General features: G+C 33.8%; 1 long non-coding RNA gene and 2 pseudogenes across 1 annotated transcript in view; 1 reads left to right on the top strand and 2 right to left on the bottom strand.

Annotated features, from left to right (window-relative positions):
* LOC127901787 (probable glutathione S-transferase parC) overlaps positions 1–4457 on the top strand; it is a 162200-nt pseudogene extending 157743 nt beyond the window's left edge.
* The window catches only part of LOC102631352 (uncharacterized), a 112919-nt pseudogene that overhangs the window by 27949 nt on the left and 65791 nt on the right, over positions 1–19179 (bottom strand).
* Positions 7808–19179, bottom strand: part of LOC127901797 (uncharacterized) — a 45610-nt gene continuing 34238 nt past the window's right edge. Inside the window, exon 3 of the long non-coding RNA XR_008054124.1 lies at positions 7808–7946. This is a non-coding gene — a long non-coding RNA (uncharacterized LOC127901797). The remainder of the gene's footprint in view (positions 7947–19179) is intronic.

Genomic DNA, 19179 nt, shown 5'->3' with positions numbered 1-19179 from the left:
TGTCAAAACAAAACCGTCTGTATCATGGGGTTGGCTCAATTCGGAGAAATTTCAGTGACCACCCCTATAATTTTAAATATTCTCATAATTTCACTTGAACAACATATTTTGTTTAATTCCACAAAATTCATACGTATATTTAAATACATTTTAAAATTTATTTTACTATGTATCCTACGCCATTCATTATTGGTTTTTTGTAATTTTATCAAGTTGTAATTTCAGGCCAAACATGAAAGGGTTTCAACATTTAATTAATTTGAAAATTCAATGTGAAACTCAAAATTGCTAAAATATTACTTAAATCATATCCTTAATGTTATAAGATAACTCGATTATTATCATGTAATCAAACTAATTTCAAAATCTATTGATCGGATATAGTATGTACTGTTAGATTATTTTATTCTAATGCATGGCCATGGAATAGCCTTTGATTTCTCATGGTATATTTATTGGTTTACTAGCTTATAAAACCATATGCAAATGTTGAAAATTGGACTACTATATGAAATATCATGTGATGTATCTCATTTGACCTTAGATTAATGTATCAAATGTTCATAAAGGATGGTTTACTTCATCAGTCTGCGAATTAACTTTTAATAATATTTATATTTCACATATCAATTCATAATACATTAGGGTAAATACGATTTTAATTTCCCACCTATCAATAAATAAGGATAAATAGAAGTACTGAATATGTGTATTACGTCATATGTTTTAATAAAGAGAATCACCTCTACTAACTTTTTTTCCATAGCATTTTTATTACATTTTACCAGTTGTCTTTTATAATACTATTTTGTAAAAGAAAACTAAAATTGACTACTCGAAAATGTCTTTATATTTTTTTATTACATTTTACATTAAAGTTGTAGTACATTATAAATGCTAAGTTTAATTTTTAATAACATAACACCTTAATAAAATCAACATCTTAAGTGCGATGTATGATATAAAATGATATAGTACTTCAAATAGGCTACAAAATTAATAGTAAAAAGGCCACTCACGCCTCTAAATTTTATTTAAATGGTCATACAAAACTCCTTAAATTAAAAAATATAATACATAACATAAGATAAAATTTTATAAAATATTTTTAATTTTAAAAATTTTATTTTTAACATTATTATTTTTCATATTCTTTTATTATTAGTTTGTCATATTCTTTTTACTAATATTAAAATCTACTTGACATACTAATAAAATTAATTAATTATACCTAACATTCACAATAATTTATAAAATTAACAATATCTTATTTAATTATGTCTATATTAATATCAATCTTAAGATCAATTTTTGGATTAATAGATTTTAGTTCATTTGTCAAGATAGACTAATAATAACTTAATATTAACAAAATTTTTATTGTACATGTTATTTTATCAATTATATTTATTGTAACACTTTATTTGTATCATATGATTTTTATTTATTATTTTTATCCTATTACTATATTTATATTTATTTAGATTGATTTAGTCAAAAGGTATAATAGTCATTTACGAAATTAAGAGGGTCTATGTGACTATTTATGAAACTAAAGGAACATGTATAATTAATTTAGCAAATCTTAGGGGTGTGAGTGGTTTTTTTCGGAAATTAATATTGATTTAAAATTAAAAAATTAATATTTACCTGCAACCTGTAAGTTACCTGCTATATTTTAATTAATTATCTAATTATCTATTATATTAAATGAATGATTCAGATTAAAACTCTTATATCTAAGGGTCCACATTAGTCCCACTATCAATACTGTAAAAATAAATACAGCATCATAAAGAAATCCTGTTATTAAAGCTTTAAATTGTAATGTTTTCGGTTTTATGATAGTGTGAAGTTCTCTTTGCAAAATCACGTTGCTCTCATTTCCATTTACTTTTACCTTAACTATTCTTTGTTTTCTTTTCTTATTCGAGTAACAACAGCAATTATGTTCGAGAATCACTTATTTGATGATCTCAAGTGTAATGGATATTAAAGAACATTTCAAATTAATTATGTTTAAAGAAAAAATAAAATAAAACTCAAAATGACAACTCGAATAACAACGCAAATAGAAGCATTATAACAAGCAATTAGATAAATTTACAATATATCCATTACAATAGATTTTTTAAAACACAGGAAGACAAATGAGTGCATAATTGGGATACTCCGCCAACGTGCACATACAAGTTATGTATCATCCCCTGCATCGCTAACAAGTGGATTTAATTGGCTGTCCTAACTCAGAAGACGCAGGGTTGTGTGCCCACATCAAACAATATTGATATAATTGTAAAATTCCAAGCTCAACAACTGAATAGATATTGTGTTAGAATTTACAACTCAAAACGTGTCTTCTTAATTAGGAAAGTTTACGAAACTCACTGACTAGTGATATGTGATATTACACATGTTTGACCTTTACTAACAATACTCTTAGCTTTTTGACTCTTCTAAATTAATAATAATAATCTAAAGAAAAATTTTCCAAGTTTGATTCAAAGTTGAACCAATCTAGCACCAGAATTGGGCTTAATGAGCCTATTTTGAGAAATATTAGGAAAAATCCTAGACACGTTTTACATTACTTATTTTCACTGGACAATACCGATTGATTAGTGTAAATGGTTACTTACGATTCGGCTTGTCCATAGTAAACTCCGCATGCACAAGACAAACTTGTTCTTGTGCATGTTGAAAGCCAAGTAAAACAGTTAGCTTCAAAAACTAAGAAATGATAAGAACAATGCCACATCCTTTAAGGAAGTGCAACGAACAAACGTTGATTGCGACACAAACTTTGGGAATTTCATCTTTTCTCCTTCACAAATGCCAATTAACCTTGATACTCAAGGTTTAATTACTATCAGCCAACCAAAAGAAACAAGAACAAAGAAAGTGAATTTGTCAAAGGGAGAGGTTGTTTTGCTTGAGAGCAAAGATTGCATTGACTGAGAAAGGAGTTGAATATGAGCCAGAGCTGAGAACTTGTTTGGGGGCAAGAGTGACCTGCTGCTCAAATCAAACCCCATCTACAAGAAAGTCCCAGTTTTGCTACACGATGGGAAACCATTGTGTGAATCCACCGTTATAGTTAACTACATTGACGAGACTTGGCCTTCGCCACCACTTCTCCCATCCTGTGCTTCTGAGAGAGCTAAGGCAAGGTTCTGGGCAGATTTTATTGACAAGAAGGTCAGTCTATAATTCTCAAGTGTAAATGTTTGTATCTTTCTAAATGCGAACTTAAAAGATGACACCACTCTTTTGGCAGGTAATCGATGCAGTATGCAACATATGGAAAAGCAAGGGCAAGGTCCCAGGGACGGCGAAGAATGAATTTATAGAGATATTGAAGCAACTTGTGGGAGCTTTAGGGGAGAAGGATTTCTTTGGCGGGGATAGCTTTGGATTCGTTGATGTCATTGCCATTCCACTGACTTGTTGGTTTTACGCAGTTGAGAAATTTGGGGGATTTAAGGTTGAGAATGAGTGCATGCAAAGAGAAACTGTTGCGAGGATCCTTCCAGACCCAGAAAAGGTCTGCGAATTTGTTATCATGTTGAGGAACATGTTTGGAATTGAACAGTGAAAGGCTTATGCTGCTGAAAAGTTTTCATTCTCACATGAAGATAACTTTCAGTTGCTTCTTTGCTTATATGTGTGTGTGTGTTGTTTTAAAATGATAAAAGAAAAGCAGAAAAAAATGATATGAAATTTTTCTTAAATTGAGGTTAATGAAATCACGGCATGTAAGCAATACATAAAAGAACAGAGGTTGAAAACAACATTTGATGTTACATTTAAAGAACTTGAAGCCATATATTTACATTGGCAAATGAGATTAGTTACAGCACCGAAAATACAAAAATAATAAAACTAGACTGTTTTGTTACAGAAAAGGTAATACAACAATACAAGATACTCAGTCATGCTTAAGGTCTCCACTACAGTACGAACTAAAATAATTTTTAGTTGCAGATTTAACCTTGTTACTAAATTTCAAAAATAGCACATTCCTGATACTTAGGTAGCCACGGGACCAGATTGGAGTTTTGTCTTCAGTTCATCGAGGCAAGCGTGAAGATCCCTGAACTCTTCCATGTCAGAAAATCCTTCAGCCTGAGATTCCAAAAAGTGCATTTTCTTCTAAGAAACTATATAATAACAGAAATGCACTCTAACACAGTGAGAAAAAGTTTTACCCTGAACCAGTCAAAAAAAGAAATGGAAAATGCAATCTTTAAACCAACTGTAAGTGTCTTAAATATCGAATTATAAGGTGTTTTACTTGTTTAAGTACGTTCTTAAGGTGCATCTCAGCAGCAAAGAGTTCTCGACGGCTACCAGAAGAGGAAGAAATTTCCATGTAAACCTTACAAAGTTCCAAGGATGCATATGAAAACCTTTTAAACCGATCTCTATCTTTCCACAAATCAGATCCCTGACACAGACACACACACACACACACAGAGGCTGAATTGTCAACTTGTCATTCCTTTAGATAACAAATTTAGAAAACAAAAATGAAATCACAAAGCTTTTTCTTTGCCTTCTTTAAAAAAGAAAGAGAGAGAGAGAGAGATTAACAAAATTTTATTAGCATTAACAAATTCCATCAACATCAAAGTAAAACATAATGCTAACTTATTATAAGATGATGAGGTTTATGGAGAAACCTGATATGATCTGACTTGCTTTAAGAGGGCTTCAGAGCACATTGTGAGATCTCCTTTATTTTTAAGCCACCTTGCATATAATCCCCACATATCTGCACTACTCTCACTTCGAACTACCTATGCCATACACAGAAACATGTAACATAAGCTGAAAAAAAAAAAAAAAAGGATATTCTTTCCTCATGTGGCTTGAATTAATTTGCATATCACTTTGATTATTTTCACACAATTTAAGCCCAAAATTTAAGCATACCAATTCCTGCAAGCACTAAAATAGTAAACTGCTGCATAGATACATCCAAATGATTTGCAAAAATGACCAATTTTGTCTAGAAATTCAGATACTATGGATTATTATTGACCCACAGACCATAGGGTGCCCAGCAAATATGAATCATATGCCCAAAGACAATTATCATATAAACTAAGAAAGATCAGAAATGATAATATATACGCAAAGAAATATGAGAAATATGTTCATGTGTTGTGGATATGCGTGAAAGAGAGAGACTGTCCCTTAGCTCAGTATTAAAAGACAGAAAAAAGATGATCATGGACCCATGTGCAACCTGCTGAAGAATTTTCCCAAGGAACTCCATCAAGTGCTCATTTTCTCGTGATCTTCCCATGATTGACTCCTCAGGTGATGATACATGGACAGATTCTACAGGTAAATCTTTTGCACAAGTGTTATTAGTTCTGTTAAGATTATGGGTAGTCCTGCAGGACTCAGATTCTATAATTGAAGTCCTTCCTTCCATATCTAGCACTATTCTTTCTAATAATACAGTATCAATTCGTTTATTATTAGTCATGTTCAACACCATCTGCACAGCCTCTAGAGCCTGAAAACATAAAATATAACAAAAATAAAGAAACTGCTAAAAGTGTAATGAATAAAAGAGTAATAATTTGGGAGAGAGATCATGTTGAGGACACTGTTGTCTAATATTATAATTAAATATTATCAACACTGCAGGAAAAGACTGCCAACAAGCAAAAATGATAATCAACAAGCTGGCAAAATGATGGGAAGTAAAAAGAAGGCCATCCAAGAAGAACAACTCAATTTTAATGAATAGCAAAGAAAGGAATCTTTTGCATTCATTAGAAATTGATGCCCAAAGTGACAGCAGGCTTTATCCACCAAAAAAAATTTGGTGTCTTCCCTCCCTAGCTTCTTGAAAAATCCTCCCATTTCTTTCCAACCAAAAAAATTCCTAGCACACAGTAATCATAAAATCCCCACTTGTCAAAATATTTATACGACCATGGTGAAGGCAGGGAGATAATGGTTAGAAAGTCATGCATCAATTGCATATATCAAAGGACAATGACCCTGAAAAAAATAATTATAAATTTGAGAATCTGTAATCCATTAACCATGACTGTTCAAGGACCTTCATGACCGTAAAAATATTCATGCGAAGAAATTGTTAACCAGATATTTCTTGACAAAGAATTGCTTGCATAAAAGGATGAAGCTGAGGTACAAAAAGGTCAAAAGAACAATAACATACATATGCAAACATGACAATGGGCTATAAACTATCAAATTCTTTTAAATGAAAAGATGACAAAATCTCTGCAGCTTTCATTAGTTGACAAAGATGACAACATACATGAAGCAATCAAAACCATCAGAGGGTGGCTAAGGAAATGCCAACTTCATCTCAAAAGATTTCAGTGATAAATGATGGACATTAAGCGCACAACCGCGGTTACCTGACCAATATTGCCCACATCCAAAGCAACATGGCTGTAGTTTTCCCACAATTGCCAACTGTTCCGTCTGTTACAAAATCATGTTATAGGTTATTACATTAGATATCACCTTTTGCCTAGCAGCAACAAATTATGTATGACAGTGTTCTTGTGATCAGATAGTGTCCGACTGCATTGTGCATGACAGAAAATAAAAATGTAGTGATCAGGGGTAAAAAAGACAGAACTTGAACTTTAGGGCCTCCTTGAATGCTATAAAAGCCTCTTTGCTCTTCTTCTTGATCATATGCCTGCAAGATTACATAAATCTCAAGACTTCCATTGTTATAATTGACGAGAATTTTACCATCCCAGATATTTTTTCATGAATTTTTTAAATGTACTAGAAGAGAGAATAAGTAGCTCTTCGTATCTTCACAAGTGGTATTAACCAATTAATGTCTCACTAACTAATAATTATGCTGCTAAATAAAGTTCTACAATTGCGAAAAACACAGTAACTCACATACAAGATGAAATCGAGACAGCACAAATTCTAGTACAGTATAAAATAAGAAGAAAAGATGCATTAAAAGACAAATAATAAGCACAAGAAAAAATTAAACAGAGAGAAAAGAGACTGTAGAGAGATGTGAGGGAAGCAATTTGTGCTTTTTTCTTTTAAATAAGACAAAAGGGAGAACTTCAATCGCTTTGAAAACGACGGAGGTATATGCTATGGATAATCCTCAAAAGAGCTGGCTAATATTTGCCCTATTCCTAATTATAACAGTACTATCTAGTTCTTAACATTTGCAGCAACTAAATTCACTCATCAAGGGAATATGGAACCATATAAAATTTATATAGAACAACTGCAACAAGAAAGTCAAAACAAAGTAAACCAAATATGGGAAGCATACTCTTGCAGATAGAAGATGAATGTGATTGACACAATATTAAAGAATACAGAGCAAGAGGATGGAATGACATGATGACAAAGAAAAGAGCATACAAGCAAGCAATATTGTTCCAAGCTTCCCCATTGTCTGGATCAAGTTGAACAGCCCGAGTAAACCCATCCAGAGCCTTTTCAACATCCCGAGCCTGTATTTATATTTCAGCCGAGAGTTTCAGAAACTTGGGGCAAAAGGATAAGAAATTGCTTCACACTAAACACATACTAATACAAAAATATGATACCTTCAATGCAGCAGCACCAAGAGCAAACCAGCCATCCGGATACAAAGAATTCAAGGCCATGGCAGCCTCCCCGAGACAAAACCAAGGGTAAATTGTCATTCAGCCGTATCAGTTGTCAATGCAGCAAATTACTGTGTGGCAGAAAGAGAAGTAAAGCATTAAAGCAACATACCAAAGGATTTTAGATGTCTCGTACTCCCCTCTATTGTATGCACTACGAGCTAGAGACCTCTGATTCACATAAAGATATGTTAACTAAAAAATGATCACGGTACAAGCATAATGTGAACTACATTCGAAACTTCCAAAGCTTTTTCATAGCAGGCATCATTATTTGTAACATCACCTAATGAACACCTACAAAATGTATCACAAGTCAGCAACCCACAATTCAACTCATCATTCTGGCTACATTATCACCATAAGTTATAAGAAACAAATGGCAGTGAAGAGACCTAAATAAGGTCAAGTAACAGTTATCTTTCAACCATGTATTTTTTTTTTTTTTCCTTCTTTCTGAACAAATGGGCCAATAATCTAAAGATATCATATTTTACTTACATGCATATATCCATTATAAGAAATCAATGCAGAAAATCTTTATTGTTTAAATTGTGGCCACATATTCAAATGTCTAGCACCAAATATTTTCAAAAAGGATATGATTTTCAGAATTCACTTGATGGTATGTATTTCTCAACCATTTCACGGCACCTGGTGCATCAGAATCATCTAAAATGCAGGCAGGGAAGAGGATAAGTGGAAAACAGTCTCCTGTTGCTCCCCTCCCCCCGGCCTCTCATTTTCTAGTTTAGGATGCAAATTTTCTTCGGCAAAAACTTCTCTTTTAGATAATATGCTGAACCATCAGAAGACTAACAATAAATGTCAGAATATGAGTATAAAATCCATTGACTCAAATGCAAGACCAAAAGCAATCAGTAAGAACGCACAGTGAGCTTTTAAATCGGCTACAGCAAGTAAAAGACAAAATTAAAAGGTTTCATTTTCTTCTGACAATATCCTTACAACCAATGAACAATTATCCCTAGATTGCAATAAGTGACATCAACAATGGATTTAACTGAAATGAGAAGTAACTATAAAATGGATCATAGAAAAGGCTCATCAACCAACCATAATCTAGGGTCACTAGGCTTTTCAGACAGCCTTGCTTTTATTAGTTCAACAGCTGCTGCTTTCTTCCCCAATAGGCTGTTTTTTACATCATACAAAAAACCAACTCCCATTAGCAACACGAAAGAGAGAGATACAGAGAGACAGACAGAGAGATTAGGATAATGGTTATCTATGACATCATACCAGTTGCAGTATATTAGATTATCCCACAACTCCAGATCCTCAAAAATTTTAATAGCCTCTCCAATCAAGCCACAGCTTACTAAAAGTTCAGCATATTCCCTAAAATCAAGAAAAATCGAAATAGACAGATTATAAAGAGAATAAACAGAGCAATTAAACTCTAACCAAATCAACATATGTCAAATAAGATATGAAACAATGACAGCATAATGATAGTTGGCAAAATGACAAGAAAATTAAATCACAATCATTCAAAGAAGCAAAAGAAATAGTTTTACTTTCGCAGGGTAGGAATAGTTGGAACTTAAATCACATAACAAAAGGGAATCCTTTGAGTCACACCGGGAGAAGAATTAGAAATGCCCTCAACCTGAAACAAAGCAAAATATGATGGTAAGCAACCTTCAAAAATCTTGAACCAGAATACAGGATAGCACATGAAATCACTTGTGAAGTGAAAAGCGAAGATGCAAGTACCTAATCTCTCTAGACAACTAAATCAAACGATTAATGGAATATCTAGCGATATAAGGGAGAGAAACCTAGTCCTGATTAGCAGCTTAGAAAAAGCAAAAATGCTTTTGGGTCCAATAAAGTACTAGCTGCAGAAAGTTTGGAATCTTCTATAGATAGATAAGCAACACTTGTCAATTTGAATGAAAATGGTTTAGGTAACAAAATATTTAAGAAGAAAAGGCTCACAGATCATACCAGTTTGTCCATCATCTCTAAAGCACGCCCTTTTGTGCGACAGCGGGTGGATTCCCATCTAATACGTAAGAGATCACAGAAAAACTTTAGCTGAAAGATGGAAAAATCATGTGAGAATCAGAAGTACCACTTCAGAATATGAGATTTAAAATCAAGAAAAACTGATGCTGTATTGTATATATACTTACAATGAAGCATGACGACTGCTGTGAATCAGTTGCCTCTATGTATGGAGCCATATCCCATCCTGAATCAGAAAACAAACTATAAATCAGCAAATGACCAAATCAACAGATCCAAAAAGTAGCACACAGTCAGAGAGAAACCGATGCCTCCAAAAGCTTTTTCAAGGTCAAGTATTTACTTAGTTACAGACCAACATCAAGGGGCTAACATGGGATCCCTTCAAGGCCTACTGATTATGTGAATATCTAATACATTCCCCAACTAGAGAAGTCATAAAGAGGAAAAAAAAAAAAAACAATGCATTTTCGGTTTTCACATGTTCCATTTTTGGAACTGGGGTTGAGTTCAGCAAAGCTGCTGCAACATCCATTCTCATTGCTTCTTTAAGTATCATTAGAGTAAGACTTTCGGGAACACAGTGTTCATCCTCAAATTACTTAAGGGACGTGTTGACCTCATCAGCTAGCTTTTCAACCAGCTCAGCTTTGTGGAACAAAGCATTTGGTATCCAGACGTGGAGCAAAGCATTCGGCATCCAGAAATAACACCCATAAAAGGCATGTGAATATAATGAGGATATTAAGATGGATGTACAGGGATACAACTACAAAAATTGTGCTCAGTTATCATCTGTAATGCAATCTCTTATCATCAATCTACTAAAGGAATTATTACTGAGAATGATTTAAAAATTAAATAGCAATATGCTAAACATCTTATGGCCTTTAACGAGATGACTACACACCGGCCAACCATAAAACAACTTACTTTGCATTTCATCTTGCCATGAGCTCTTTTCTATTAGAAGGCACCTCAACAAGATCACTGCCAGTTGGATTGCCTTTAAATGGGCTGCTGAGCCACCAGCGTGAATGCATTGGACTCCAGATTCAGATTCATGACTATTCCCCAATAATTTTGGGGTCACAAAAACATCAGAGGCATCACCAATAGTAGAATCATGTGTATGAATGACTTGGTTTATTGAAGGGCAGACATCAGAAGTGTTGGTTGAATATCAAGGTGAAGTCCCTGGAAAACGAAAAAGAGGGGGGTTTTGGGTTTTAGCTTTTGGTTTTTAGTTGGTTAAAACAGCCTTTTTTGTGTCATGCAATTTTTATGCCAATAAAAATTGACATAAAACTAGCACTGAACAACCAAGAAACGCTAAACCACACGTCATGCAATTTTTATGTCAATATATATATACATACACCCTGTTATTTAAGCAAAAAAAATGCTATGAATTTTGTTGATGCGAGATTCTGGTTATGCTCGTCCTACGACCAGGATATCTGCTCGATCAACCTCACCTCGATCAGGATCTCTCCTCGTATGCTTTCTTCTCCAAGTATCCCTGCGTTCACAGAAACGAGTCAGAGCACGCCGGTTGTTTTCCCGGCGTAAACCCTCTGACGCTCAAGTCAGATGTCAAGGCTCTGGGAACGCTTGCCACGGATCTTGTGGCTTTTCTATAATCTCAGTTCTTAGAGTTCTCTTTTCTTAGTTCAAATAGCAAAGATTCTAACCCTTTTACCTTCGTTGGCTACCTTTTTATAGGCTTCCTCTGAATCCAGATCTTCCGCAGTCCACGCTCGTCATTCTCCCCACTCTCGGGTGTGGACGCCCCATTATCGCCATTGTCGGTGAATGGAGATGAACCTCGTGCCTTAATTCTCGGATAGGAATGCACGTCCTGCCAACTGTCGTTGACTGGGTCTCCTCGCCTCGATGCCTAGCAGGAATGACCTTATGCCTCTAACAGGAGTTTGGCCTCCACGAATGGCATATTCGTGGACGAGCAGCATATTTCTGCTCCTATTCCCCTGCTACTTGGCTCTTGCAGGATACACCTGCTCGCAGAACCCTGCCACCAACCACCTGCTCATCATGTCTGGTCGCCTCGATGTATTTCCCTCAAACAAATTTATTAAAATAAATGTGAATGTTCATAATATATATATTGTACTCTCCCTATTATCTTCCACTAGCAACTCTTGACTTTTCTATAACCCCCACTATATCGCAAGGAATTATAATTCGTAATGTTTTTATTAATTTCATGTAATAATTATATAACTAGAAAAGGAGAGTTCATTTCTTTATTTTGTACACACTTGGAATGAGTAAAATCTTTCTATAATATATGCTCTCTCATTTTACTCTTTATCTTGTGTTGTTTCTTTATTTTGCATCCCTGGCTAATAGCTTTTCTAATAAAAAAATTCTAAATCAAGCAGACCCTGATCTCAAGTCCTAATATCTTTTTTTTATTTGTATTAACAACTATTATTTAAAAAGATGGAAAAAAAATTACTAACTTTCATCAAGAAAAAAAATCTTATGTGGACAATTGACATTACAATTTAATTGTTATTAAAAAAAATTAATTAATTAATCATATATCATTGGAATAAGATTTATGTGCGGCGGTGATATATATAATTCGATTGTGGTGTCTGCACGCATATGATCGATTTTCTCCTGTATTTATACTATTTTGATTAATTTAATTTTAAGTATTTACTCATGAATGTGTGTTCTCATCTAATTAATCAAACTTCAATTTCTGCCTAAATAAACATCAATTAAACACGTCAACGTACAGGTGACTATCTAAAAAGAATCATTAGGATCATATTTGATTGTTTGTAACTCCGTCATCATTCAGACTTTCAAAATTCTGGACATCGATGGGGCATCACTTCAAGTTCAAAAATTGAAGAAAGAGCTCGTCAACCGGTGGCGAAGGAGAGTGTGGACTAAGTTGGCTTTTAGCTCAGCCGAATTTAGGGAAAAAGTTCTTACTTTTATTTGCAAAACTATCACTACTTTAATTTTACAAAATTGCCACTACTGTATATTACGAAATTGCTAGTGCTGTGACTCATTGAGGGATTTTACTACGCCACAATTGCCAACTTCAACTCCTGCATTCTTTTAATATTTTAAGTCACTTCTTCCTTTTTTGGGAGACTTTTAATGGAACAATTTGTAGTATTAGCCCCTATTTGTTATTGTGGTAGGGCAGTTACTGCAACACTAATATATTTAGTAAATACTTTATAATTACTATTGTAATTTTGAAGTTAAGTTTTTTTTTTATTCTGAAATTATATTTATCACACTCTATCAATTTTTATTTCGTAATTACAAATTTCTTTCCATACGAACTATAGCTTTTAGACCACGATACTTTAATACCAAATAAGAGCTTAATATATTTGAAATCAACAACTAAGAAATTAAAGCTTCTCCATAAAATTTACTGAAAGTTCTAGAGGATGTGTCAACATAGAAAATTTGATTGCACAAAAAATTCTATTCATATCCGGATTGCATTTTCCAGCAAAAATTAACTTGATACAAATATGAGAAATAGTGATGCCACCTCACCTCTTCAAGTCCCAGCTTTATATATATATATATATATATAGATATAGATATAGATAGATTGTTTAGAATTCAAACCCCCTGTGTTCCAAAATTACAAAATCACCATCATTCAGTTGGTGGGGATTTACCTAGTAAACTAAGTTCTACACGTTATGTTTTAATTGACTGGTTAAAACCCTTCCCCATGTGTTCCACAATTGCTTATGTTTTCTAAAATTTTCCTTCAAATTTCGGTCAAAATGACATTAATTTGAAACAAAGAAACCTTGCGTGAGGGTAGGGCAAATAAAATATTTGGTGCTTTTGAAATACCACATTACAAAATTAATGTGAAGCTTCTATCTGATTAATGAATGACATTTGACACCATGTGTCCCCATCAATTTTGCAAAGCGCATTGCTCCTACGGAATAATTAACGGAGAAATATCCTTCTTTAACAGTCATCAACGGAGAAATGTCCACACGGGCGGTACAAGAAATCACTAAGTCTTCATCATTATTAATTGTGTTAATCCCATTTCATCAAATATTGCTTGACCGACTTCAAGTCAAGCACGAAGTCACAACCCACGGAAGTCGAAAGTCATCATTTTCGCAAAAAATTCTCTTGGAGAAAACAAAAAGAACTATTCGTAAAGAAAACTATTCGAATTATTAATATTAATAATAATAATTATTATTAGTAATTATTATTAATAACAAAAAGAACTATTCGAACTATTATTAATAATTTGGACAGGGTAAGCCTGGACTGAGCTGACACCATGCCGGACTTCAACTTCTCTGCTGCTTCCGGCTTCCTCTTCCTTTTTCTATCTATTCGATAAATGACAGAGATTTTGTACTACTTAGTTGGCATTTTCTCGTTTGAATTAGTGAGATGTCGTCTGTGTTTAGCTTTGGAATGTAATTCAGTTTCTACATTTTTTTTTAATTTAAAAAAAGTATTATACATGTATTCTTAGTAGTTGCACCAAAGGAGTTAAAGAAGTTGCTCATTCTGTCGACAACTTTCCAGCTCGCTATTCTGCAGGGAGTTGTGAAATTTTCTAATACGCACCCAGCGTTATGCAGGCGATGCGGGGTTTATATAAAATGGACAATTGTGTTTAAGACAATTTGAAAATTTAAACCTTAAATATAAGTGAGAATGGATTTTTAAACTAACCGTGGTAGATTTTTGGGTTGTAGTAGAATAATTCTATCTATTGTAACCATTAAAATATATATATATAGTATGCAATTTCAACGTGCAATGTTGAGTCGGGTTCGCAGTTCGCAATCTTGATTGGATGAGAAAGAAATTAAGAAGTAAAGGGTAGCAGCGGCCTATGTGTCGTCATGTTGGAAAAGGTTCATAATCCCCCTCTCCTCCCCCCCAACCCCCCCACAAAACCTCCCAATATGCGGTAATGGAGCCATTCAATCCTTAATTTTAGGATCAACATGCCACCAATAATGGTTTAGTTTAGGTAAAAACCGCCTATCAACAAAAACATAGGAGATCCGAAGGGCAAATTAAATATGTAAATCTGATCGAATTTAAAGTCATTTTCATCAGTTTTTTTTAACTAAATAAGCTAATAATTGAAGCGAATTTTTTTTTCTAATTTTGGACCCGAAGGGCACGTTAATTGAAAGCTTTGCTGAATGATTCAGTGGTCCCCTCTGTGCATTAATGGATTCCAAAATGATCCATCTTTTTAACTCATTTTGCGCCTCACAGATGGCCTATTTTCTTGATGCGGACAGAAAATTGATTGGCGATCTTATCCTTCATCTTTATTACATCGTCCAATCAAATTCCTGTAACTTACTACGACAGTGCTAGATTTGCAGGCTTGAGTAGTTCCGAAATTGTTTCTTTCGGGGCCATTGATTTTAGCTGGGCTAGATGATCAATTAAAGAGATTTTATTGTGTATGGACAGTTTCATTTCCTTTAGTGGTATGCTTACCAATCAGTAATCGGAATGAGTTAGAATCATAATGGAATTGAAATAAAGAATGAGAATCATTATAAATTATTTATTTTGGCTGTAAGAATTTATATTGTCATTGATGTATTTAATTTTTGTTGGAATTGGAATAGATTATTACAATACCAAAATAGTCTTAGTTGATTATTGTCATCATTTATTATAATAATTACAATTTTTATTTAAAATAATTATTTAGAGATTAAACTTAACTTGTTTTGAATTCAGACATCCGAATAACCGTATAACTAAACTATGAAATAGGATCCGATATATTTATTTATTTATTTTATCTTACAAGAACGTGTTACAAAATTTGCTAGATACACCTGGCTCTTGAATTTCCTTTCCTCCAATGAAAAATGAAAAGAATACGCCTTGCTTTATAAAGTCTTTTTTAAGTCTTGAGTGATTACAATTTTCCATCGGAGACTTGACTAATTACCTCGTGTCAATCTCATGTAATTGTAACCCTTCCGTTACTGCAAATGTGTCAAAAATTATTTTTGTAAACTTCTTTTCTGATTCTACTTAATAGGATAGGATCTATGTTTAAATTTCTATTTTTTATTATTATGAGTTCTCAAACTCTAAATTAATGAGCATGAGATAGATATAGTTGCACTAACTGTTTAATATCTAAATCAAATCTTTCTAGTGAATAATTCTGCACATGTGTAGTTATATTATTTTATTATGGTTTAATAATCCAACATCTTGCATCGAATAGCAATATACTTCTTGTTCTATCCATTTGTATTCATGACTTTAAAATAATTTAGTTAGTTGTTTGTTATTTGACAGTACAAACCGATATAATTCCCACTTAGGTTAACCATTAGAAAATATGTCGCTGGTTTTCCACCAATATACCTTTTGTTATTTCAAATTTTGAACCAAAACTAGGCTCTGCCCATTTTCCAGAAATAGTTCACCCAAGATAAACATCACCCAAGATAAACAAAGAGGGTGTAAATTATCAATCTTATATAATTTGAGTATTTTTGCAATTTTACTTTATTTAAATGCACCGTTTTGTGTGAAATTTTGTACTTACTCTTGTGAGTATCTTTTTCCTTTTAGAAAAAAATCTAAAAAGCGTTGTGAAACGTTGATTCATGTGGTGCTTTAAACCTTTCTTTAAGTCATTTAACAGTAATGTGAAACTCCATCCATCATGCTTAACTTTCTTATCCTACTTTTCTTTTTCTAATACTGTTGATTAAATTATTTTATATTCATTGTGGATTTCTTTAATGCACTAAAATACAAAACGACAACATGCTGGAAACTGATAGAGCGTCAAAAGTGAGTGTGGCGGGTCTTCCTTAAAAGGAAAAGCTGTATTATATTATTCCTTAAAGAGGATAATTAATATTCTTAGAAAAACAAAAAGCATTAGCTTCACTGTCCCGGTGCCAGCAGGTTCACATTTCAGCATCAAGTACAGCGTCCATAAATCATTGAAAAAAATATATGCAAGTATATTTTTTCTTACCAACCTTTATAAAAGTTTATAATTTCAATTTCCTCCGGCAGTTAAACGAATTCTGTGAAAACGACATGTCATTTACAGTTTAAAATTGTTAACGCGCGACGTCTCTTTGTTGCACTAGCAAATTTTAGGGGAGACTGTACTGAAAATTTTAGAAAAAAGTTGTTGTGAATCTTTAATTCCCGTCGTGCTTTGAACGTTTCCCAACTCATTTAACAGTAGTCTAACACTCCATCCATCGTATTTACCTTTCTCTTTCCATACTTTTTTTTTCTTTTTCAATATTGGTGATTAAATTGTTCTATATTGACTGTGGATTAAGCGGTGAAATAAAAAATGACCAAATGCTGGAAACTGACCGAGACTCAAAAGAGAGTATGATGAGTCTTTCTTTAAAGCTGCAATATACTATTCTTACAATAGTAATAAATATGATAATTAATATTATTAGAAAAATAAAAAGTATTAGTTTCACTGTCGCGGTGCCGGCCGGTTCACATTTGAGCATCAAGGACAGAGTCCATAAATCATTGCAAAAAATATACAAACATATTTTATCTTACAAACCTCTATAAAAGTTTTATCATTTTAATTTCCTTCGGCAGTTAAATGAATTTTGCAAACATGATGAGTTCAATCATTGTAAGCATTTGTTTCTTTATTTTTTGTTGCTTCAGCTTCAACTTGCAGTCAACCGATTATATGCTCAAAAGCAATGAAACCGATCAACTTGCATTGCTTCAATTCAAGGCCAAAGTTACTCATGACCCACTTGAGGTTTTGAGTTCATGGAACTATTCCAGACACTTTTGTCAATGGAAAGGTGTCACTTGCAGTCCACGGCACCAAAGAGTGACTGCATTACTTCTTCCATCTTTAATCTTGCAGGGGTCTCTGTCGCCTCACATTGGAAATTTAAGTTTTCTCAGAGTGTTAGATCTCAGTAACAATAGCTTCCGCAACGAAATCCCTCAACAGATTGGATATCTCTTCAGGTTACGAATTTTGTGGCTGGACAACAATACATACGGAGGTCAAATTCCTGACAACATATCGCATTGCGTTAACCTTGAATCCCTCTTTTTAGCCCACAATGAGCTTGTGGGGAAAGTTCCAGGGAAACTGGGCTCCTTATCAAAGCTCCGGACTCTCGCAGTACACCACAACAATTTGTCAGGAGAAATCCCATCTTCCTTTGGCAATTTATCATCACTCGAAAGGCTTTCAGCAGCTGCAAATCAATTTGTGGGACAAATTCCTGAAACCCTGGGCGAGCTTAAGAGGATGCGTTTTATAGGATTTGGAGCAAATAAGCTATCAGGTGAAATCCCTTCCTCAATCTACAACTTGTCTTCGCTTAGTAATTTTGATTTTCCTGTCAACCAACTTCAAGGAGGCCTTCCAACAGACTTAGGCTTCACTCTTCCTAATCTTGAACGATTAAACGTTGGTGATAATCAGTTTACCGGGCCTATTCCTGCTTCAATATCCAATGCCTCAAATCTAATGAGACTTACAATCCCACAGAATGGATTCAGTGGAAAGGTGCCTAGTTTGGAAAATTTACATAAACTCCAATGGGTTGTTATTGCTGTGAATCACTTAGGAAATGGGGAAAAAGATGACTTGGAATTTGTCAATTCTTTGGTCAACGCTTATGGACTAGAGCTACTGGAAATTAATACTAACAATTTTGGAGGAATGTTACCTGAAGCTGTGGGGAACTTGTCAACCCGAATTAGAATATTAAGAGTTGGAAATAATCAATTGTTCGGAAATATCCCAAGTGAATTAAGAAATCTTGTTAACTTGGAGCTTTTAGAACTTGGGGACAACCAATTCACAGGTCGAATTCCGGGAAGTATAGGAGATCTTCATAAGCTAGCTGCAGTCGTTGAAGCTTGAGGGGAACAAGTTTATGGGGGAAATTCCATCTTCTATAGGAAATTTGACATCGTTAGCTATACTAGTTTTTGTGGAAAACATGTTAGAGGGAAGCATTCCATCAAGTCTAGGGAAATGCCAAAACTTGATATTATTAGATCTCTCTAATAACAACCTCAGTGGTACCATACCCACTGAAGTGATTGGGCTCTCTTCCTTATCAATCTACCTTGATCTATCTCAAAACCAATTAAACGGTCCTTTGCCCTCAAATTTTGGTATCTTGAAAAATCTGGGTGCTATAGATATATCGGAGAACAAATTGTCTGGTGAAATTCCAAACAGTCTTGGAAGTTGCACTAGGTTGGAACAAGTCGTCATGAAAGGTAATTTCTTTCAGGGGAATATCCCTTCATCATTCAGTTCTTTGAGAGGCATGTAGAACCTTGATCTTTCGCGGAACAATTTGTCTGGTCGGATTCCAAAATATTCCAAAATATAATTGTAATATTCCAAGTTGAACAAATGAATAGATATTGTGTTAGAATTTACAAACGAAAACGTGTCTTCTTAATTAAGAAAGTTTACAAAACTCACTAACTACTGATATGTGAT

The sequence above is a fragment of the Citrus sinensis genome, chromosome 4 (genome assembly GCF_022201045.2).
Source record: "Citrus sinensis cultivar Valencia sweet orange chromosome 4, DVS_A1.0, whole genome shotgun sequence".
NCBI classification, from domain to species: Eukaryota; Viridiplantae; Streptophyta; class Magnoliopsida; order Sapindales; family Rutaceae; genus Citrus; species Citrus sinensis.
Note: the sequence above shows the minus strand (reverse complement) of the source record. Positions and strands in the feature narration are given on the sequence as shown.